Raw genomic sequence first — 24,172 nt, 5'->3', positions numbered from 1 at the left:
TTTTTTTGAGATGGAGTCTCGCTTTGTCACCAGGCTGGAGTACAGTGGCATCATCTCGGCTCACTGCAACTTCTGCCTCCCAGGTTCAAGCGATTCTCCTGCCTCAGTCTCCCAAGTAGCTGGGACTACAGGCATCTCCCACCACACCCGACTAATTTTTGTATTTTTAGTAGAGACAGGGTTTCACTACGTTGGCCAGAATGGCCTCAATCTCCTGAGCTCGTGATCTGCCCACCTCAGCCTCCCAAAGTGCTGGGATTACAGGCGTGAGCCACTGCGCCCGGCCCACATTGTTTCCCTTTGCAAAGCAGCCAAAGCTGGAGAGACAACGGAGGTGGGGCTACTGGACAAACCACTCTGCCAAGCAGAGTATTTGCTGGCCACACTGTAACCCTGCAGAGGGCATTTGCAAATGCACTGGGAAAGGGGGCTAATCCCACTTCCATGTGCTAGTTACATGGAGTACCTGCCTTACACGTATTCACACCTTTCATTGTCACAATTGTCCTAGGAAGCAGGTCCTTCATCCTACTGTATCAGGCAGGGTCCCAGTAGGTGGCAGATGAGCACACTTCATCTAGGTAATGGAGAAGAGTTTAGTAAGGGGACATTTATGAAAGTATAAGCAAGGCAAGAAACTTTGCAAGGGATAGCATGATGCCCCAGGGCTAGCAACAGCTGGAAGTTGTCACTGAAGGGCAGCCAACCTCAGCCACCCAGGACGAGGGAGCCAGGAGACAATGCCCTGGCCTCACTTTTCTCCTGGCAAGGCTCCCCATCACCCAACTGCAGCCAGAAAACAAAGGGCAAGGAGGCCCATTGATGTGATCCAGGCAGTGAGCCCACCAGGCCATAAAAGGACAAGAAGAGTTTGGAGTGACTCTGGAAGGGCACATGTGACCAGTACAGTGAGATTAGACAGTTCAAGGGGATGGAACCTGGGTGGCCCAGCGTTTCAAAGGTGCTGACTCTGCTTCTCTGCCTCGACAGTGTTGTCACAAGACTCCGTTTTTCTGGCTTTGCACACTCACTAGCAGTACTTCTGTTCTCACCATCGAAACCAGGCCAGACACAACATTCTTGGCTGAACTAGAGGTTCTCCATGAAGACCCTAAAAGACGGTCATTTTAGCATGGGACCCCGCTATCAGTGACCCCAAAATAATGAAGCAAGGCAGCCTCCTCTTTATAAACATAAATACACACACACACGCACGCACGCGCCATGTTGCTCTATGAGCCCCCAGGAAACCACCTGGTAACTGCCCTCCAACAGCACAGGGAATGTTTCCAATGAAACGGCCCCAGCACAGTGTTCCAGCAGCACGTTAACAGCCGAGACTCGGGAATCAGACTATTCAGGAGCTGGATCCTCATTCCATCACTGGAGTCTCATCTGCAAAATGCAAATCAACAACACCCATGGAAGTGATGTGATGATGAAATGAAATATACAATTTTTAGCTATCATTAAATGTTAGCTAAAAATCACATAGTGGTAACTTCTGTAGGTTGGCACTACCATGACTTTTTTACCCAATTACTTATTCGTTCTGACTTTTTGAATTCTTTAGAAATGGATACTTCCACAACTAAAAGAAAGATGATATTTTGTAGTGATTATAATTTTGAAGTACTATCCTTTTTAATTTATATTTTGAAGTACTTTTTCCATATTATCAAATATGATTATCAAAACCTGGTGAGAACGGCTACCCAAAAATCATTCTGCCTATTTTAAAGATGGAGAAACTGACAGCCAAACAGACTAAGTGACTTGTTCAAGGTCACACAGACGGCATATGGCTGAGTCAGGAATGGCATTCTCCTAAAAGGCAGCACCTGACTGGCCTGTCTCTGTAAAGGCAGATTGACGGGTGGCTTGGAGGGCCTGCTGTGCGTGCTCAGACATTATCCCACAGCAGTCATTTGTCTGCTGGCTGCTGGATCACTTAACGACGGGTGTTTCGCCAAATTATAATTATGCCCTTCGCTTGCAACAAAGAATATCTGAACCACTTCCCCTAGCACTGCCTGAGAGCAGGAGAGTGGCGGTGCCCACAGTTGGGTGGGCGTTGCACCCCCGCTCACTGCTGTTCAGTCTTCCCAGCGCAGACCACTTCTCTGCAGCTTCTCATGGCAGACAGCAGTGTGTGAACCCCAGTGGCTGGTGCTTTCTCTTATGGTCAGAAAGCAGAACTTGCCACCAGGTTTAAGTTACTAGAGGTGGAGGTTTTTACAATCAAAAAGCCCATCTTTGAAAGCACAGAAAGCACATTAGCATCCTCTCCTTTGGAGAGAGCTATTTTTGTCTTTCATCTTCAGAGACTGTGCTCCGAAATAGGGAGACAAGTAGCAGAAGGAGAACAAAAACATCCACAATGTCTCCAGCTCAGAAGAGAGCAAATCACTGCCATTTTCTCAACAACAACAATTGCCACAGCAGTAAGGAGAACAGACTGAGTTAGAGGCAAGCTGCCCTGGGTAAAACATAACACTGATCTCTTTCCGTGGGGTTTCTCTCCATATACTTAGTGAAACAAGGTTTGTTGCCATGGTTACTAGCAAATCACATGATAGCCTGGCTACCTAAAAGTGTGGGAGAACAGCCCAGATCAGACTGTGATGGGGGTAGGGGATGCCTTCCTTCCCAGCTCGGCTGGTTTTCCCTAGCAGACTTGGATGACCTCAGAGGTCTTCCTCATTTCTGACCGCCCACACTTGGGATTAAGGGCCAGCCATTCTTTGGGCACCAAGAGATTTTTTTCATAATGAGATCATCAACAGTTTTCTTCAAGGGCCTCTCCCTCTGGTTCCAGGAGCCCCTCTCCCACTTCCCAGCCCCTTCCTTCCCTGGCCCCTCTGCCACACATGGGTGCTGTAATTCAATCGCTGGATTGAGTGGGAGGGGGTGGAGCGTGCAGCCTACACCACTTGAATAAGCTCTTTTCTAAAATCAAGGATGGCATGAGTCAGGGAATTTTGAAGCTGTGATACAATCAGGACACTGGTGCCTCACGGGGGAGAAGGGAGGGAGGATGGACTCGCCCAGATCCTAAAGAGACCAGGCAGGGTCTGGTTTCTCAGGTTCAGCCTGGATGGGGATCGGCAGACCCTTCTCCTCAGAGTGATGGAACTGAGTTCATCCTGACAATCTCTGTCTGAGGTGGTGTGACGGATATGACCTCACGGGCACTGCCTTCCAGGGAAGAAAAAGGTGAGGCCTGGGGAAAGCTTTCAGACAACCCAGCTCTCTGCCTCTCCCCCCTCCCTCACCCCTTCCCTGCAGAGCCCCAAAGAGCTAGCAGAGTCATGTGCCCGGAGAAGTGGGTTTCTGAGTGGGTGCACCTTAGCAGCAGCAGCACAGGCTGGAAGTGCACATCTGTTTTTCTGACAATTACAGATTGCCCACTTCTTTAAATTCAGATTTGTATCTTATCTTTTCAATTCCTTCAGAATTTCTTGTCTTCTTCCCAGCAAAAGCAAGGTCTGGATGACAAAAAAGAGTAAGCAAGAGGCAAGGACTGAGGGTGATTCTGCCCTGGCTGTGCTAGGTGACTCAGAGAACTTCCTTCAGGGCTCCTTCCTCAAAGAGCAAAGCGTATTCAGAGGAGGGGAGATGCACAGCCACAAATGTCACTAGCCCTATTGGGCACCACAGACCATAGGCTGAGGAGACCGAGGTCTCTAAAATGGGCAGGGAGAGGCAGGAATGCAGTCTTGACTCAAGAGATGTGAGACTCTATCCAGTGTGGTACTAAAAATATTAGAACTCCCAAAGTTATCAAACATAACTTTATAGTTATTGTATCTCTTTTTTATATCAATTTTAGTATGTGCATTGTAATCATATCAAATAAGATTAGACTTGGCTGTGATTAAAAGAAAGGAATGTTCAAAACAACAACATTTTAAACAAGAGAGAAGTTCCTTTCTCTCGAATACAAATGGAGTCTGGCCAAGTGTGGTGGTTCACACCTATAATCCCAGCACTTTGGGAGGCCAGGTGGGTGGATCACCTGAAGTTGGGAGTTCGAGACCAGTCTGACCAACATGGAGGAACCCTATCTCTACTAAAAATACCTAACTAGCCAGGTTTGATGGTGTACGCCTATAATTCCAGCTAGTCGGGAGGCTAAGGCAGGAGAATTGCTTGAACCCAGGAGGCAGAGACTACAGTGAGCTGAGATTGTGCCATTGCACTCCAGCCTGGGCAACAAGAGCGAAACTCTGTCTCAAAAATAATAATAATAAAATAAAATAAATGGAGTCTGGTGGTATGCTGCCCAGAGCTAGCAAAGTGTCTTCTCTGGTTGCATTGAGATGTTCAACATGTGGCTTCCACTTCATTATCGAAGGTTGTTGTTCACGGTCCAGCCATCACATCCACATTCTAGGCAGCAGGAAGGAAAAAAGGAGGGAAGAACTGCATGCTCTCCCATTAAGCACACTTCCTGGAAATGCACCCCCCCTTCTGAATTTCATTGGATAAAACTGAGTCACATGACCACACCTAGCTGCAAGGGGTCCTGGGAAATGTAGTCTATTCTAGGATACCATGTGCCCATTAGGGAATGCTATACTAAGGGAGTAGGAAAGGATGGACCTCTGGGCACAACTGGTAGTCTGTAGCACACAGATATATTAGTAGAATAGCACATGTGCATACTTACAAAGAAATAATGTGCTTATTGGAGGCATAGTCAAAACTGGGGAGTTTGAAGACAGCTGCTATGGATCGTATGCTCTGGAAGTACATATAATTGATTGAGAGAAGAAATATGAGTTGTGTTTTGTTTTTTTGTTTTTGATTTTGATTTTTAAGGTGGAATTTTGCCCTTGTCGCCCAGGCTGTAGTGCAATGGCATGATTTCGGCTCACTGTATCCTCTGCCTCATGGGTTCAAGCGATTCTTCTGCCTCAGCCTCCCAAGTAGCTGGGATTACAGGCACCTGCCACCATGCCCAGCTACTTTTTGTGTTATTAGTAGAGACAGGGTTTCACCATGTTGGCCAGACTGGTCTCAAGCTCCTGACCACAGATGATCCACCTGCCTTGGCCTCCCAAGTGCTAAGATCACAGGTGTGAGCCACCACGCCTGGCCTTATTGATTTTTTTTTTAAACTACTTTACAGTCATTCATCCTTCTCCTGGTCAAACAGTATAGAGAATTTTCTGTAGGGACTCATCCCTCCCTCACTCTCAGCTACACAGTTGTGGGGGGGCAGGCTGCAGGGGAGCTTCTAGTAGTCTTAGCGAACAACTTCTCCTGTCCCACCACTGGGATTGGTGCAGGTCACTGAGAGACAGCACGGGACTTTCATTTGACTCTTAGAGGGGAGATGCTGGACATAAAGCTGAGAGCACATCAAAGAGGAAGCTGCCCAAACCCTCTTACAACCACGGTGGAAGAGCCTGTCTGAGGGTGCAGAGGAGATTCTCATTCAGCTGATGAGGAGCCACACTGAGAGAGGCCCAGGTCCTGGAGATGTCATTTAAGCATCTGTGTCAAGCTGCATCTGAACACAGCATGAATCATAATGAGGAGTCATCTTGGACCATCAGATGGGTTCAGCTCCCTAGAACAGGCAGAGCAATGAAGTGGACAGAGCCTAGCATTGCATGACTTCCTGGAGCAGAGCCACAGTACCTAGCTGGAGGGCTGCATGAGAGAGAAATCAATTTTCATCATGGTGAAGTCCTACCTATTTAAGGGTCTTTGTCTTAGCAGCCAGCCTACAACCTAACCGGGACACAAGTAGTAATGACCTCATTAATTACCCAATGCCTGGAGAGTGAGCACAGGACAAGACTGACTCAGGATCCCAGGCTGCTGACCGCCATGTTCAGCACGACTCAGGGGTCCCTGGGTGGAGTTCCTTTCCCACATGCTGGATGGAGTCACAGCCCTTCATTTCGTCTTTGTACCTAAGCACTTTTGGAACTATACCCCTGTGCACTGCCCAGGTCTGGTCTGGGGCTTTGTTCTCGATACACATTAACTGAATAAATGAATAATAAATGGTCTTTCTGAGTTTCAGAATATCTAGCAGTCTAGTGGAGGATAAAATGAGATCATGTTTGAGAAGATGCTTTAGAAACTACAATATGTACATTTTGGTTGTAGTTATCCTTCTCATTAAGAAATTCTCTAAATTTAGGGCAAGAATATGAATATGGCTGTGCTATGAATATATCTATATATTCATATTCACACACACACACACACACACACACACACACACACACATGAATTCTGTCCTCGAGAGTATATCCCTATAGTCTGGTTCTGTGTTTTGGTGCCTTTTTCTATGAGACAGTCCTCCCAATCACACCACTCTTAGAGTTAAAGGACAGTTAGGGGCCATCCAGATACCACGCCCAGTGCCCCCTACCCGCACCCCAGACAGAATTCCCCTTCATGATATTCCCACTAAGTGGTCAGTTGGTCAGTGGCCCTCCTAACAACTAGGCACTGAGATCCAAATGTGACTCAACAGTGTAGGATGGTCAGAGTCCCATGCCGCTCATTAGATACACGTGTGTTCTCCTCCCTGTCTCTAAACACAGACTCCTTTCCCAACAGCCCAGAATTCTCCTTCAAGGTCAGGTTCAAAGTCACCAGCTCTGCAGAAGTCCTCCCAGTCTGGCAGGGGCAGCTAGGTGGTCCCTTCTTTTTGTTGCTATGTCACTTTGTATTTAACTCTATTATAAGGTGAGTCAATTTTCTACTTCCAACCACTACCTCGACCTTTCAGAAGTGAGAGTTTCAAGGGCAGAGACTGCATCTTACTTATTAAATTCTCCAGCACCTACTTCAGTGCCTGGCATTTGTTGATAATTTAATGAAGCTTGTTGAATGGATGAGTGAGTATAACACAGGAGCAGAACGGAGGGGTGTTGAGCCTTTGGTCTCTGGCATGAGACAAGCTTGGGCCCAAATCCCATTATTGAATTACATTCATTCATGCATGCACTCATTCATTCATTCAAATATTTTATTGAGTTCCTGTTATATTCCAGACACCCTGCTAGACACCAACATAGGACAAACAGGAGGGACAAGGTCCCTGTCCTCACCAAGCTTATGTCTGAATAGTAGAGACTGAAAATAAGCAAGTGAATAAGTAAATAAATACCTTGGCTCATGCCATAATCCCAACACCTTGGGAGGCCAAGGTGGGAAGATTGGAGCTCACGAGTTTGAGACCAGCCTGGGAAATACAGTAAAACTTTGTCTCTATAATTTTTTTCTTTTAAATTAGCAGGGCATGATGGCTTGTACCTGTGGTCCTAGCTACTCGGGATGCTGAGGTGGGAGAACTGCTTCAGCCCCAGAGTTCAAGGCTACAATGACCTGTGGTCGTGCCATTGCATTCCAGCCTGGGCAACAGAGCAAGACCCCATCTCTTTAAAAAAGTTAAAAAAAAAAAAAAGATATCTGCAAATTCTAATATGTCCTATGAAGGAAATGGACACGGGTGAGTGTTTTTACCAGGGCCCTGGGGTCAGTAGTGGGTGGCTAGATAGGTGGGCAGGGAAAGCCTCGCCGATGACCTTGAACTGAGTCCTGAAGAATGAGAATGAGCCAGGCTTTTAAGGAACAGAAGGAACAGGGACAAACAGAAATGCAGGTGCTTCTCTTTCCAAGGCTTAGTTTCTTCATCTATAAATAGAAATAATAACAGCACCCACCTCACAGTTTGTTGTGAAGTTTAAATGCTTTGAAACACTTAGCATAGCGCTGGCACATAGAAAGCGCTTCATATATATTAGATCTTATAATCAATGACAGGGTCATGCTGGAGAAAGGAAATGAGGGCGAAGCCACGGCAGCCCTCTGTAATGACCCCTTCCTTCTCCAAGCTGTCCCAAGCCATCTGTTAAATGATCCACTGGAGAAGGTTCCTAGGTACCAGCCTCAATCTCTCCCATCTAAGGTCTCTAGAATCTTTTCTGAATAAGTGTAAATACCTTGTAAGATTTAGCACATCAAGTCAGGCACGGTGGCACACACCTGTAGTTCCAGCTACTCGGCAGCTGAGGCAGGAGGATCGCTTGAGCCCAGGAGGTGAAGGCTGCAGTAAGGTATGATTGCACCACTGTACTCCAACCTGGGTGACAGTGAGACCCTGTTAAGTAAAGAAATATTGAGTAAATCCAATGGGATAATGCGATGGAAAGCCTTATACAACAATAATTACTACTCTTGTTGTTTCTTCATGGTCTCCGGACACCTCACATGCTGCCCGTTCTAGGCAGCATGCTGCCCAGTTTGCCAAAGACCTTCTTAAAACAAAGCCCCTAAAACTGAAAGTGGAATTTAAGTAGACTCTGGCAGAGCTGGGACTGTGCCTGAGGCCCACTGACCCAACACAGCCTAACAACTGGGTCATAAGTTAGCAACATAAGCAAGAGTAAAATCCAAGCCTGCTGCCTTCCCATCCTGGGCCATACTGGCCAACCAGGTGCATTGACAGCACCTAACGTCGGGCAGTGAGATGAGGTCTGCCTGGAACTCCTGAGCACAAGGCAGCCTTCAAGGAATTGCAAAGCACTCACAGTCGTGTTTTATCTACTGGGCAGATGGGAGGGTCTTGCATTTGTAACAGGAACAAACAAAAAGATTCTAACTATCTCAGAGGCAAAAGCTTTTCCACAGTTCAAAGTCCTCTGAACCGGTGGTTTCTCTGATAAGGGATATGTGTGTGTCTGTATATGCGCATGTACACATGCACACATGCGTGTACTCAAGACAGGAAAAACAGCACTGCCTTCATCCTCTCTGCCACTGACTCTTGCAGATATGATGATTTTATGCGTTCATGTTAAGTCTGGCCTTAAATGGCAACATAAGCAGAGAAATGCCAAGGGGAGTGGTGGAACACACAAGGGCATAATTACAGTGAGCCTTGTCCAGCTAACACACCAATAATTTGCCTCACAGAATGATTCAGCAATAACCCTGCCAGAGTTCCCAAAGAAACCCCGTATCTGGGATGACGTAATGTCTCTCCACCTCTGATACCGCCTCTCTCCACACCCACCGCCACACGCTCACCATCTCGTCTCGAGAGCCACAATTCCATCTGTGAACCTTCATTTGCCATCTGCATTGTGACAAATATGTATCTTATTATTCAAATTGTATTACAATGTACGATGTTGTTAATCTAGCCCTATACGCTTGATAATTCAATAGAAAAATTAAGACCTGGAAAAAATGTTAACCTCTGGTGGGTTATACAGGAACAAAAAGCATGAGCTATGTCTGCAGAAAGCCTTTAGTATCTCAAACTGGGTATTTGGTCCCTGCATCCCATGAATATTCATACTTTGAGGAAAGTGATTGATTTCATTTATCACTGGAAGTGGAGGTGACTGTCTAGACTTGCTACGTGAGAAGCATTGCAGAGAAAGGGACCCTGGCCCTCCTGAGATGCACCTTGTGCGTGGCTGGAAGACAATTTTGCTGGCCTATCCCAGATCCAGATCCATCAATTTGCCCTTCTCCCTGACCAGTGGAACCAGAGAGATGCTCATGGAAAATGGTTTTATCTTGATCGAAACTAATTTTGCTTTAGACTAATTGTGATTTGCCATTCCTGCTAGGTATGTAATTCATTTGATTTCACTTTGTTTCAAAGAGCAATATAGAAGATCTGGGGGTAGGGAGAGTTCTAGGAAAGATTTTATTTTGCTGATACATAGAGACCCAAAGAATATATAGCTTCCTTTTTCTATGGATGTTGTTATGATGCAAGAAAGTCCTACAGCCCATTTTGCAAACGAGGGGGGAGGTTGCTGGAAAGACGACAGAGATGGCAAAAATCTGGGTCCTTGAGGCTGTTGCTAAATCATTAATAGGACAAATGAGGTAGATCTAAGAAAAAAAATTGCTAATAAACCAAACATAGAGCTGCCTTATCTATCTCCAGACTTTGCATTATGTAAGATAATATATTCTTTGTTATTTAAGCTGGTTGGATCAAGGCTTTCTGTTATATAAAAGCTGAAAACATCACTACTACTTGAGGCAGTGACTTTCAAGCTTTTTGATCATAAACCAAAGAGGGAACTATGTTTATGTGTAATACATTCTAAAATGTTCTATTCTATTCTATTTCATTTTTTAAAATTCAGGTCACAGCCCACTAACGTGATTTCAAAGCTCACTAATGGGTCATGACCCACATTTCAGGGAACATTAAAGTCGTAAGGTATATAAGCTACCGTGATATAATAGAAAGCATAATGTGGCGTCATCAAAGACACATCAATGAAGTGCTGTCATAGGAAGGAATCATCGCTTTGAGTTGGGGGAAACAGGGAAGGTTTTAAGGAGGAGCTGGACCTTGAAGAGGAGTTCCATTTCCAGCAAGAGGAGTGGGTAGAGAATTGGGGAGTGGGGGGATTTGGTTAGGAAATGACAGGAGCAAAGACAAGGTGGTAAGAAATACAGATATGTTACCCACCAGGGGTGAACCTGGCCAAAGGCGGTATATGGTTTGGAGTGTAGTGAGAAGAAAGGCGTGATTTGGGTTAGGTAACGTGCAGCCTTGAATGCTAGGCAAATGGGAGGCCCTACGAAGGCTGTGCAAGGCTCTGTCTGAGAGAATCTAAAGTGGCAGCAGCTGCAAGCTGGGCTGAGCCCACGTCACATCAATAGCTGAAACTGGCAGAGCTTACTTAAGGCCAGAGGCAAATAAGAAAGGCCTGTGCTCTTGAAGGTCCACTTCTGCCATGTCACCTCCTTCTCCCTGCAATCCCTGCAAACCCATTCTCTGCAAGGGTGGGGCTCTTGATCAGTGAACTGCTCTCCTGTGATGAACAAAGAGTAAGCTGGCCTTTCTAAAAATCTTGCCTGGCAGCCCACAATGTAAACTAATGGTGCTGATGTGATTCTTCTAAATGACAGCATCAGAGAGTGGGCAAGATTGGGCGATTTTCCATCTCAGAAGGCCCACAACCCCCAGCTTCTTCTCATTGTTCATCTTCTTGCTCCCACCTGCCTGCCTGCCAATGTGTTCACATTTTGTTAGATACAGCCCCCAAAAGTGGGCTGAGCCTTGCTACTTGACACCTCTAATAAGAAAAATTTAGTGGAGGAGGATTTGAAATTGCTGGTTACATTGGGTGTTTGTGCTATCTGTGGATTTTAATTACCCATGTCATCCCTTCCCTAATCTCTCCCTGAAAAGCAAGAGTTGACTCTCATGATGGAAATTAATCGGAACTAATCTGCAGCTTCTCTTTTACTATAACCCACAGACCTAAGGGGTAGGAAAATCAGAGCAGAATTTTCCTGGGAATCCACATACTGAAGAATAGAACCAGATTTTAATAACTTTAAAATGGCGCCAAGCTTATGCTTGCCATCTCCCTTCAAATACGTGAGTTCGTGACTATTTAAGACTGAATAATCAGATCTCTGGAACACTGTTTCTATCCTGACAGTTGATACTCTTTGTGGTTTGGGCAGAGGCCCCTACATTTCTGGCCCACTGGCTCCATATGGAAAATTACAACTAAGACCTACCCCTTGGGAATGCAAAGTTGACTGCTTGGGGTGGGTGGGCATATCGATGATGAAAAGCACCAGCTAGCTACATGTGACCCCCAAGCATATGGAATCAAGTGATGAGTTAGGATAATTACTGTTGATTCTTCTTCAAGGGGCTTTACTTGGATTTTTATTTTAGAAACTTTCAGTGTCCCAATATTAGAACCTAAGATTGGAGTTAACAAGCTAAATAAAAATAAGTGAAGGAAGGAGCAGACAGGTAGGGGTTATCCTCTCAACACATCCAAAGACACCATCACCGTCTCTTGCCAGCACTGCTTCTGCTCTGACGCTTCCCTTCTGAGTGCATGGTGCCACATTTCCCCAGGCACCTGGAATCTTGGTACCATCTCCAGTGTTCCTGCTGCGTGTCACCCACATGAAGCCAACTGCCAGATCCTTTAAAATCCCTTGCTCTGTTTCTACTCTTTTTTGTTGTTGATTTTTTTAAAATTTATTATTCTACTTTAAGTTCTGGGGTACATGTGCCGAATGTGCAGATGTGTTACATAGATATACATGTGCCACGGAGGTTTGCTACATCCATCACCCCATCGTCTACATTAGGTATTTCTCCTAATGCTATCCCTTCCCTTATCCCCTCCCTCCTGCTAAACCTCCCCTGACCCCCAACCCCTGACAGGCCCCAGTGTGTGATGTTCCCCTCCCTGTGTCCATGTGTTCTCATTGGCACATGGACACCCAAGTGAATTCAACATCCACTTATGAGTGAGAACATGTGGTGTTTGGTTTTCTGTTCTTGTGTCAGTTTGCTGAGAATGCTGGTTTCCAGCTTTATCCATGTCCCTGCAAAGGACATGATCTTGTCCTTTTTTTTTTCTTTTTTTAAGACAGGCTTTCACCATGTTGGTCAGACTGGTCTTGAACTCCCAACCCCAGGTGATCAGCCAACCTTGGCCTCCAAAGTGCTTGGATTACAGGCATGAGCCACAACGCCTGGCCCATGAACTCATCTTTTTTATGGCTGCATACTATATGTGCCACATTTCTTTATCCAGTCTGTCATTGATGGGCATTTGGGTTGGTTCCAAGTCTTTGCTATTGTGAACAGTGCTGCAATAAACATACATGTGTCTTTATAACAGAATGATTTATAATTCTTTGGATATATACCCAGTAATGGGATTGCTGGGTCAAATGGTAACTCTATTTCTAGATCCTTGAGGAATTGCCACACTGTCTTCCACAATGGTTGAACTAATTTACACTCCCACCAACAGTGTAAAAGTGTTCCTATTTCTCTACATCCTCTCCAGCACCTGTTATCTCTTGATTTTAATGATCGCCATTTTAACTGGCGTGACATGGTATCTCAGTGTGGTTTCGATTTGCATTTCTCTAATGACCAGTAATGGTGAGCTGTTTTTCATATGTTTGTTGGCTGCATAAATGTCTTTTTTGAGAAATTTCTGTTCATATCCTTAGTTCTTAATTCAACTTCTCAGTGCATCTCTACTGGCCTCCTGGGATAGCTTCCTTGTTTGGCCCTACTGCTTCTCCCTGTCTTCCCATCTCAGTTCACCCCTTACTTGGCTACAGGAGTAATTTCCTAAATCACAGCTTTCAACAAGTCACTCACCCTTGCACTAAATTCCTTAGGGGTTCCCCCATCTAAAGGTTCATAGGTTCAAAGTCTAAACCTATGAACATGTTATCAAGACCCTTCAATCCTGTCGGCCCTTCAACCTATCATCCCAAGTGTTTTCTCCCATGGCATCTGGTTCATAGCCCAGAGTATAGGGCATGGAGCATGGAACTTGTACTTAATCTGGAGCATGGAATTCCCTGGAGCCTGAAACACCCACTAGACAATAAGTTTCATGAAGATAGGGTGAGGTGTTTACTACTGGTGTCTACCATAGGACCTGGCAAATAATTTGGACTCAATACTAGTTGGAAGGCGGGGCGTGGTGGTTCACACCCATAATCCCAGTACTTTAGGAGGCCAAGCCAGGAAGGTCACTGGACGCCAGGAGTTCAAGAGCCACCTGGTCAATGTAGCGAGACTCTAACTCTACAAAATAAAATAAAATAACTAGCTGGGTGTGGAGGCGTATGCCTGTAGTCTCAGCTACTTAGGAGGCTGAGGTGGGAGGATGGGTTGAGCCCAGGAGTTTTCAAAACTGCAGTGAGCTATGATCATGCCACTGCACCCTAGCCTGGCTGACAGAGTGAGACTTTCAAAACATATATATATTTTATATATATACATATAATATATATATTAGTTGGATGAATCAATGAATGAATAAATATATAATGTCAGGGATTCTGATTTCAAATTGTATCTTCTTATCAGTTCCTAGTATAATCTTTGTCAACTTTCTACTAAAATACCAATTTAGAGCATACAAAGAATAAAAGCACGTAACCCCACCAGAAGTTAAAACAATATGGAAGAAATGTAGACAAATTCTAAGTTCTATAAGGAAAACTTCAGGATCAAACACAGAAACAGTACGTGTTCCATCCCCTCAAAAGAAGAATCCTGTAATGCAGAAGGAAGACATTTTCTTTCTCTCTAGATTTATTTATTTATTTATTTATTTATTTTACCTCTGGTTTAGAAGCCCAGGGTCTGGATCAACCAAAAAGAATTTGGAATCCATCCCTCAATTGCTTGGGTTCTGTGTTTCAAAGCAGCACTCCATTCTCCTATTCTTGACCTTACCAACAATTCGTCTTTTTTTGCATTTATTTAGAAATTGCACATCACCATTTAACAAATAAATTCTAAGAAAACAAAAGTGCAGAAAGCTCAGTACATATGTGCATGGTGGTGGGGGTGGTCAGGCATAGGCTGGCAATTGTGTGTGTGTGTGTGTGTGTGTGTGTGCGTGTGTGTGTGTGTGTGTGTGTGCATATACATTTTAGTAATTAAGAATGTCAACTAGACAGATATTAGTTGTAGGAGAAGATACTGCCTCAATCCTAGAAAGCTACATAAAAGGCATATGTGCTCTGTAGACACTGGAATTTGTACCAACCTCTGTATACTATGCTGTCTTCCAGTTGTGTATCAAAGAATGAGATTCCATAAATGCCTAAATGGAAAGTGAGTGGAGTCGAGAGAAAGCCACACTGTGTCTTTTGGCAACCAGTAGATCTGAACAGATTTCCCTTCTTGCAGGATAAGTTCTGCAGTACTGCAGATTAGAGAAAATAGAATGTCATTCAGAAGTCTAGAGGAAGGTCCTGTTTCTAAAAGTGATGGACTCCAAGAATCAGAAGATAATTCTAAAAAACTGCTTTGCATCTTTGTTAGAACATAAGAAGGCACGGCTTTTATGAAGTAGAAGTGAAAAATTATGAAGAAAGAGCAGGTAACAATGGAAGGAGAGCAGAATGAAATACAGAACTAGTGTGAGGAATGTAAGCACACATGGGGATATGGTGAAAACAAGGCCAGCAGTGGTCACAGAACACCTAAAGTTACTGATGCTGCCAAGAAAACAGCAAAGGTGGCTGGGCGCGGTAGCTCGCGCCTGGAATCCCAGCCCTTTGGGCGGCCAAAGCAGGCAGATCAGAAGGCCAGGAGTTCAAGACCATCCTGGCCAATATGGTAAAACCCCGTCTCTACTAAAAATACAAAAATTAGCCAATCATGGTGGCAAATGCCTGTAATCCCAGCCACTTAGGAGGCTGAGGGAGGAGAATCATTTGAACCTCGAAGGCGAAGGTTGCAGTGAGCCAAGATCATGCCATTGCACCCTAGCCTGGGCAACAGAGCAAGACTTCATCTCAAAAAAAAGAGTAAAGGCAACTGGAACAGATACAAACCAAAGATGTCATTTTTCATCATTTCAAGGCTCAGGTTACCAGGTTCCCATATCCATGAAGCTTTGCCTGAACACTATTTGTTCAGTAACGGAGTGAGAGCCTACTGTGTAACAGACTCTGTGTTGTGGACCAAGATAAAATGGTGATCTCTCTCCTGTGGTCCTTCTACACCCAGTCCCCAACTCTACCACGGCACCTACAACATTCTGCTGTTTGTAACCATTAGCATATCTGCCCTGCAACAGAAATGTGGGGTCCTAGAGGACAGGATGGTAATTTGCCCATCTCTATATTCTTAGAATCTAATACAAAAAAAAAGTTTCTTGAATGAATAATGATGCGCATGAATGAAGTGCATCACCAGATTGACCAACAGCTAGTTCTCCTACGATTTCTTTGACAACAACAGTTTACAATCAATTCTTCTAGGACCATCTGGTGTTGATTCTCTGACCACACCTCCTGAGGCCTCATTAGAGTACAGAGTCCACTGCTCTTGCAGTTGTGTAATTATCCAGTATTTCCTTTTCACGTTTCTATTTCCTTGTGGATATTTATTCAAAAACAATTTCTAATAACTTTCTTTAATAACTTTTTCCTAATTTTAAAAGCAATGCAAGCCCGTTTGTACACAGAAAAGCATAAAGCAAACTCACACTTATAAGAGGTATTTACTGAGGTCCACCCAGTCCTTCAGAGCAGGGCTGTTTTCATCATAGCCAGGCCCATCCAGAGCACTTGGAACAGCTCAGCATACAGTAGGCGCTCAGTAATGAGTATTGGTCAGATGAATGTTCGTGAGCAGGTACCTGATCTCCATAGCCTCAGCTGCTTGCTGGGTAAGGGGAGGAGCTTCCCTGGTACCTCCAAGACCCCTGAGCTCCTGGGCATGCCCTGGTGGCCGCCACTGCCCTGGGAATTAGTGCCATCTCTGTCTCCCGGTGCTGCGAGACCCTTTGGGCCCTGTGGCTACCAGGCATTTCTTCTACATTTGGGGTCTCAGGCTCTGGGGCTTATTGGGGCCACAGACTTGTTTCTAAGCTTAAGACGCCTGGTTTTCTGGCATTCTCCATGCCGTGAAGCTGCACCATGCTCCCTTCGGGACTGGACAGGAAATTGCCCCCTGTCTTTTGTAAGAAGGGTGTAAAGCTGGTGGTCTGACCTACTAAAGACCTGGTATTGGTGGAAGTTCTTTACGTCTTTAATATTTTGGTACTTGCTTTTGTTCCCCCACTGACGGCTTAGCCTGAAGACTTCATTCCTCTCCACCTTTACGGTGCAAAAGAGGAAAGTTGAGGAAGGAGCCTGACATGGTTTGGATGTTTGTCCCCTCTAAATCTCATGTTGGAATGTGAACTCCAGCGTTGGAGGTGGGCCTAGCAGGCGTTAGTGTTAGTGTTAGGGTCATGGGGGTGTAACCCTTAAGAATGTCTTAGTGCTGTGCTCGCGATGATGAGTGAGCACTCACACTGAGTTCACACGAGATCTGGCTGTTTAAGAAGAGCCTGGCACCTCCTCCCTCTCTTGCTTTCAGTCTCTCCATGTAATACGCTGGCTCCCCTTCACCTTCTGCTATGATTGGAAACTTCCTGAGGCCTCACCGGAAGCAGTGCTGGGCCTATGCTTCGTCCACAGTCTGCAGAACCACGAGCCGAATAAGCTGCCTTTCTTTGTAAATTACCTAGTCTCAGTTACTCTTTTAAAGCAGTGCACACGGACTAACACAGGGCCTAACCAGGAAAGCCTGCCCACAGCCCTTGTACCTCTGCAGTGAATAGAGGAGCCCCACCTGGGTGCACCCCCAGGGGTGGGGCTGAGGGGAATCAAGTCTGAGTAGGAAGGAGCTTCTGTGTGGGTGGCTCCCTCTTCCACCCGTAGGGAGGAGCAGGGAGATGGCCGAGGCCAAGATTGCATCCTGTGACTTAGAGAGGACAAAAGCACTCGAGCCTGTACATCTTCCAGAAGCCCTCACCCACCGCAGGGAGAGGCTCTCAGGATGCGCGGTAGCTGTCTCCAGGCCTCCCAGGCCAGCCCTCAGGTAGTACAGCTCCCCTTTAACTGGCTCGGCACAGTGAGCGTTTGTATGACATTTCATGTTCTTTTCAGAGGTTGCACAGCCAGGAGAAGTTTGAAAGCCCCTATTATCCAGGAAAGCCAACAGTTACCCAGAAAGGGCCTCTTCAGGAGGCAGCACCTGGAGGTAGTCTTTTCCCCTTCAGCTTTGCAAGTCCCAGAATTCCCCTGTGTCAGGATACCCAGAAGAGGTCAGTTCTGAGCTACTGACTTAACCAGATCCATAGGGAATAATGCGTTGATCAGAGCACCAGTACATCTGATCACAACTGAGAATGCCCCTTCCGGGGACCTGAACACTAGTGACTAGCATTGGAAGCCACCTGGCTAATTCTTCCTAGTATCAAAATAGCCAGGGCGCGGTGGCTCATGCCTACAACCCCAGCACTTTGGGAGGCCAAGGTGGGCGGATCACTTGAGGTCAGGAGTTTGAGACCAGCCTGGCCAACATGGTGAAACTCCGTCTCTATGAAAAATGCAAATAATTAGCTGGGCATGGTGGTGCATGCCTGTAGTCCCAGCTACTCAGGAGGCTGAGGCAGGAGAATCGTTTGAACCCAGGAGGCAGGGGTTGCAGTGAGCTGAGATGACACCACTGTCCTCCAGCCTGGGCAACAGAGCAAGACTCTGTCTCAAAAAAAAAAAAAAAAAAATGTGTAGCCAGAATGCCACATTAGTAATCACAAGACTATTTCATGGAGCGGTAATCAAAAGCAAGGAAGTGGCCAGGCACAGTGGCTCATGGCCATCTGTAATCCCAGCACTTTGGCAGGCCAAGGTAGGTGGATCACGAGGTCAAGAGATCAAGACCATCCTGACCAACATGGTGAAACCGCATCTCTACTAAAAATACAAAAATTAGCTGGTGTGCTGGCATGCACCTGTAGTCCCAGCTATTCGGGAGGATAGCAGGAGAATCACTTGAACCCGGGAGGTGGAGATTGCAGTGAACCGAGATTGTGCCACTGCACTCCAGTCTGGCAACAGAGCAAGACTCCGTCTCAAAAACAAACAGAAAAAGGCAACGAAGGTGAATTTAGTCAATGGCCTTTTATCCAGGTCACGGTGGACCTGAGGATTTGTGTCTTTTTCAACAACAAATTCCTCTCTCCTGCCTGGAAACCTGCAGCTACTGAATCCAGGGTCTCTCTTTCCCTCCTGGATGGCGCTGAATGGAACCTCCCTGGAGCAGACAATGTTCTTGCTATCCCCTGGCCAGTTCTCACTTCTTGCTTCCCCAAAGAACACTCCCTGTCCTGGTACTCATCCTCCTCAGCCTACGGATAGGCTTCAGGGAGGTGAGTCCCATGCGAGGCCCCAGGAGATGAATCTTCACTGGTCCAAACAGTGGCTCTCCACCCTGTTGGATCCAATACCCTCTTTTCATAACAAATATTTTTATCTTTTTTTGCCTCAAACTCTTAGGCTCAAATGATCCTCCCACCTCAGCCTCCTGAGTAATGGGACTATAGGCGAACACCATCAGGCTCAGCTAATTTTTTTTTAATCTTTTGTAAGGATGGGGTTTTCCTATGTTTTCCAGGCTAGTCTTTAAATCCTGGGCTCAAGCAATCTTACCACCTCAGCCTCCCAAAGTGTTGGGATTATAGGCATGAGCCACTGCACCCAGCCCTACAAATATTTTATGATGTCCCTTTTACTACATTGAAATTAAATTTGTATACAACGTAAACTATCTGTACGCATAATTTTTAAAATTAAATAACTATTATGAAGTAGAGTTAAAAGAGAAACAATGTACAGTAAAATAGCATGTATATAATGGAATACTATGTAGCCATAAAAAGGATGAACCCATGTCCTTTGCAGGGACATGGATGAAGCTGGAAACCATCATTCTCAGCAAACTAACACAAGAATAGAAAACCAAATACTGCATGTTCTCACTCTTAAGTGGGAGTTGAACAATGAGAACACATAGACACAGGAAGGAGACCATCACACAAGGGGGCCTGTCGGGAAGTGAGGGGCTTGGGGAGGGATAACATTAGGAGAAATATCTAATGTAGATGACTGGGTGATGGATGCAGCAAACCACCATGGCATGTGTATACCTATGTAACAAACCTGCACGTTCTACACATGTACCCCAGAACTTAAAGTATGATTTTTTTAAAAAAGCAGATAAAAAGCAAGAAAACAAACAAACAAAAAAACACATGTATTTCAACATGCAAATGCTCAGCAGGACTGCGCTAAAAGAAGCAACAACATTGCAAGTGCTAGGATCCATACCTGGAACGGCAGTGAATGTGGCAGCCACCAGGGCAGGCTCATCCAGGTGTACAGTACTGGGAGCTCGAATTCCATGAGTGATGTTGACATTGCTAACACGATTTCCTAAAACAGTGAACAACTCCTGGAAAAATTCTAAAGAAAACAAAGCAAGGTCTTCTCTTCATGTGGACAGCAACTGCTTTCCTGGAAAATACAGTGTGTTTTAAAAATGCTTTGGGTTTATATATGAAAGAGAGTTTGGTCTTGGCTCCTACAATTTTGAAGATTTTTCACTTGTGCAAATGTTCAGTGGGTTCAAAAATCATGCAGGTCACAGAGTGTGACCATCCTACACATTACAGGTTGTCTGCCATCTCTAGTCTCCGCCCACTACATGGCCATAGCCCTATCCGAATTATTGTGCCAGTCAAAAATGACACCCTCCACATTTCCACAATGCCCCATGGACCCAAGTGAATCCTGGTGCTCCCATTCCCCCTTTCCTGTGGGAATTCCACCGGAGGCCTTTTGCAGAAGGTGTTTCTATAACACCTGGTAAGGAGAGACACAGGTGAATAAACAGCACCTTTCTCTGCCTGTGGTTGTTCTATAGGAATGTGATGTCTGGGGTCTGCAGTCCCCTTGCTAGCTGGGGGGATCTAGCCTGAGGAAGAGGCCAGCACACTGAGCAGGGCAGAGCAGAAAGGGGGACGGAAGCTGGAGACCTGAGGCCTTCAAATGAGCCACTGCAACAGCCAGCCCCGGAACTGCCCCACCTCCAGATAGTAAATATGTGCGCAAGTTGGTAGAGTTGGAACTTTCTGTTCTTACAGCCGAAAGCTTCTTCCTTATAAAAAGCCTCCATGGCTGGGTGTGTTGGCTCATGCCTATAATCCCAGCGCTTTGGGAGGCCAAGACAAGAGGATCATTTGAGGCCAGGAATTTGAGACGCAGCCTGGGTAATGTGGTGAGACCCTATCTTTATAAAAGAGAAAAAAATTCAAATTATTTTTAAAAAGCACTTAGATTATGGCTGTTTGAAGACTTCATTTTGGGGTTTAATGCAGAGGATCTGCCTCCTTACTTAGTTTTACCCTGAGACAGTGAGGTGATCTGGTTAAGGACAATTTCTGGCTCACATTCCAGGTCAGCTTTCATAGGCTGTGTAAATTTTAGCAAGCCACTTAATCTTTTGATGTCTCATTTCCTCACCTGTAAAATGGGGACAATAATGGCTTTCAAATTCTAGGGACCCAGTAAAGATTAAACAAGTTAATACAAGTAAGCACTCCAAACAGTGCCTTCATATCATGAGGCTGAATCAATGTTAGCTATGATTACAGAGTATTTTTAGTTTCTTAGTTAGACTTATTTTGGCCGCAAATAACAAAAATTCAACTTCAACTAAATTAAGCAAAAAAAGAAAAAAAAAGGACAGAGAGGGAGAGAGAGAAATTATTGGCAACGGGGATGCCAAGATGGGTTACAGAACAAGGAAGAGCGGCTGGAATTCATGCCCTAGGATCAAATGTAACCTTGTCCTTCAAGACAAGTGGTTTCTATCCTCAGTTGCTTATCAAACTCACCAAGACGGCTTTTAAAGTCCCAAAGCCTAGGCAGCACCAAAAACCAACCAAATGAAAATCTCTGGGACTGGGATCCAGGCACCAGTATTTTTTCAGGCTCCCCACTTGATTCCAATATTTAGCCAATGCTGGAAACCACTGCTGTTAAATCTCTCTTTGTCTGCCTCTCCTCTCCGCTTCCCTCTGCTTCCTTTCATTCTACAGAAAGCTCTTCCCACCACAGCCTCAATGTCTATCCTCCCAATATAAAAACCTCTATAGAAGAAACAAACAATTATAAAATTAGCTGGGCGTGGTGGCGCATGCCTGTAATCCCAACTACTCAGGAGGCTGAGGCAAGAGAATCACTTGAACCCGGGAGGCAGAGGATGCAGTGAGCTGAGATCATGCCACTGCCCTCCAGCCTGGGCAACAAGATCAAAACTTCGTCTGAAAAAAGAAAAAGAAAAAACAAACACACACAAAAAAAGCGTTTTCCTCCCACCATCCATGTATCAATGGATTTAGCCTATTAGATCTTGTATTCAACATTTTTATTCTGATCACTGTTGCTGGGGCATAGGGAATGAACCCATCCCTGCAGCCAGGAACTTTGATAACTCACTAGAAATACTTGGAATGGACACAGAGCAATTTCCTGTTCAATGAACATGAAAAATCCAGATATGTGATCTAAATAAAGTAAAACTAGTTAGACTTCCTTTTGGTTGATATAATTTATTGTCAGCATAATTAGCTTCAACCATTTTTGTAACAAATAAGATTTGGGCTTGATGGTGTCTTGTCTTCGTGTCTTTTAACCACTGAAAGTGACAGAGGCTATTGCTTTGCCAGGATGCTGCGTGTGTCTGTCTCTCGACTATCTTGATGGATTTGCAGGCTCTTGATTCTCTGAAACTGCTTATTCACTAACTCCCTGTCACACCCACGAATGACTGATCTCATACGTTACCCTCTTGATTGATCTCCATTTCACTTGGGGATAAAGTCAACTTTAGGTAGGACTCTACTTAGTATTTCAACTCAAACTGAAATCCGTTTTCTCAAACTTTTGGCACCTCTCCTCCACTTTACTTGGTGCGCTCCAGGCTGGAGTAGCCCTGTGGAACTGCTTCGGGTTAATTTTTTTTTTGTATCTAAAAGATGATTGAAATTATACATGGATTCCTCAATTGTACTTATCCACTTGTTCTGAAGCACACCTAACAGATCTTTTTTTTAAGACAAGATGTTATCGAGAGCTTGTCTGGAGGTTCTAGCAGGGAGCGCAGCTGCTCTCTACCCTTGGCCAGTCCTCCTCTGTTGGGGATGGTCCTCCTCTTCCACTGAGCATGCAGCTTCAGAAGGGATGCATATGGAGCAGCGAGGGAAGAAGGAGACACCCGTCTAGCCCTCCAGAGCAGCTGAATCAACCCTGGCGATCAATGAGGTGACAGATGTGGCAGCCATATCCAAAACTGGGTATCGTCGAGAACAATAAAACATATTCCCAACCCTCCAGAAAGTGGGGACTTTTTTGCTCAGTTGGAGGGAAGTGCATTTGAGGAGAGACGCCACAGTAAATACCTGCACAGGATTAACATAATTCCCAGTGCAACCAAATGACCCCGGGGAGCATACCCGCACCCCCAAGGAGCTTGTTCCCTTCACTCTGTCTCTGCGGCCTTGTCATCGCACATTTTCTGCATTCATCTTACTGCAGTTTTCACAGACTGTGGTTGCTCACTGAGCAGTTAATATTGATCTCGGGGTTTCCCAACTAGCTAAAGCCACTGCTGCAGTGTGACAGAGAGCCGATGGGCAAGCTGGGGGAGAGGCTGCCGAGAGAGTCACACAGGGCCTTTGCCATTCTATGAACTACCACCGGCAGCTTGGAGCGGGAAGGAGTCTTGAACTTTTGGTTGGTTCTTACACAGACAACTGATAGGCCTCTTCCTGTTTTGATCACTCTTTGCACAGTTTCAGATGAAGCAAGAAAGTGCCCCCGAAGGAGCTTTGCCTACCACTAGAGGGAGGAATGTCCCAGGCCCGTGCTGCCTGGAGGACAAGGGCCCACAGCACAGAAAAGATTTACCACACTTCCCCCCAGAGACCCTCCTGCCCCCAGCTGGGCAGGAAGCCACCTGCCACAGCAACGGTCACTGCTGGGGTCACGCTTTTCATGTGCATTACATTTCCAGATCTGATTTCTGCATGAAGCCGCAGCATCCTCCTTGGTGTTCTTTGAAAGCTCTGTGTTTTTCCAGCTGTCCTACAAACCTTTGTTGGCCCAGGCTGCCTGCCACACAGCTTTCCAAAATTACTGAGGCGATTGACATTCTTTCCACCCGCAGTATCCGCACTGACCCCTCCACCATTTGTGAATGCAAATCCTTATCCCGTTCTACGAGTTTGTCTCACTTCGGGTATCAAAAAAGCCTTGTGCGTCACTCTCGGCCTGAGAGTAGCACTGGAAAGAGGTCACTGGGCACAGCCGGGATTAACTTCCTCTGCTCTGGAATTTCATATAAATAGAATCACACAGTATGCCTTTTTTCTCTGTGGCTATGTTTGGCCAACATTGTCTATGAAATTCACCCATTTGATAGTATGTAACAGTATTTAAGTCATTCTTAATGTGGTCATTCTTCAATATAGTCAGCAATATTTCACTTATGACCAGACCACAATCTGTTTATTTCCTTATTGAACACTTGGGTTATTTCCAGTTTTTGACTACTGTGAATCAGGCTGCTGTGAGCATTCTTGTGCAAGGCATCGTCTAGATGTGTGTACTCATTTATCTTGTGTATATTCCCAGGAGTAGAATTACTTTTCCTGTAAGTGTATGTTTAGCTTTATTAGAAACAACCAGTTTGGGCTGGGCATGGTGGTTCATGTCTGTAATCCCAGTAATCTGGGAGACCAAGGCG

At 45.4% G+C, this 24,172-nt stretch overlaps 2 long non-coding RNA genes across 2 annotated transcripts in view; both read right to left on the bottom strand.

The window, feature by feature from the left end:
- Positions 1-8,055, bottom strand: part of LOC108304640 — a 19,498-nt gene extending 11,443 nt beyond the window's left edge. The window contains exon 1 of the long non-coding RNA XR_001825340.2: positions 8,017-8,055. This is a non-coding gene — a long non-coding RNA (uncharacterized LOC108304640). The remainder of the gene's footprint in view (positions 1-8,016) is intronic.
- A 61-nt stretch (positions 8,056-8,116) lies between these two features.
- LOC108304638 lies at positions 8,117-23,297 on the bottom strand. Its single transcript, XR_001825338.2, has 4 exons — positions 22,881-23,297; positions 21,865-21,932; positions 19,693-19,878; positions 8,117-8,131 (listed from the first exon to the last, which is right to left on the bottom strand). It is a non-coding gene; the product is annotated as an uncharacterized LOC108304638 (long non-coding RNA).
- Positions 23,298-24,172: the final 875 nt, after the last annotated feature.

The sequence above is a fragment of the Cebus imitator genome, unplaced genomic scaffold (genome assembly GCF_001604975.1).
Source record: "Cebus imitator isolate Cc_AM_T3 unplaced genomic scaffold, Cebus_imitator-1.0 Scaffold56, whole genome shotgun sequence".
Lineage (NCBI taxonomy): Eukaryota > Metazoa > Chordata > Mammalia > Primates > Cebidae > Cebus > Cebus imitator.
The sequence above is the reverse complement of the archived record's forward strand: the minus strand, read 5'-3'. Positions and strand labels throughout refer to the sequence as shown.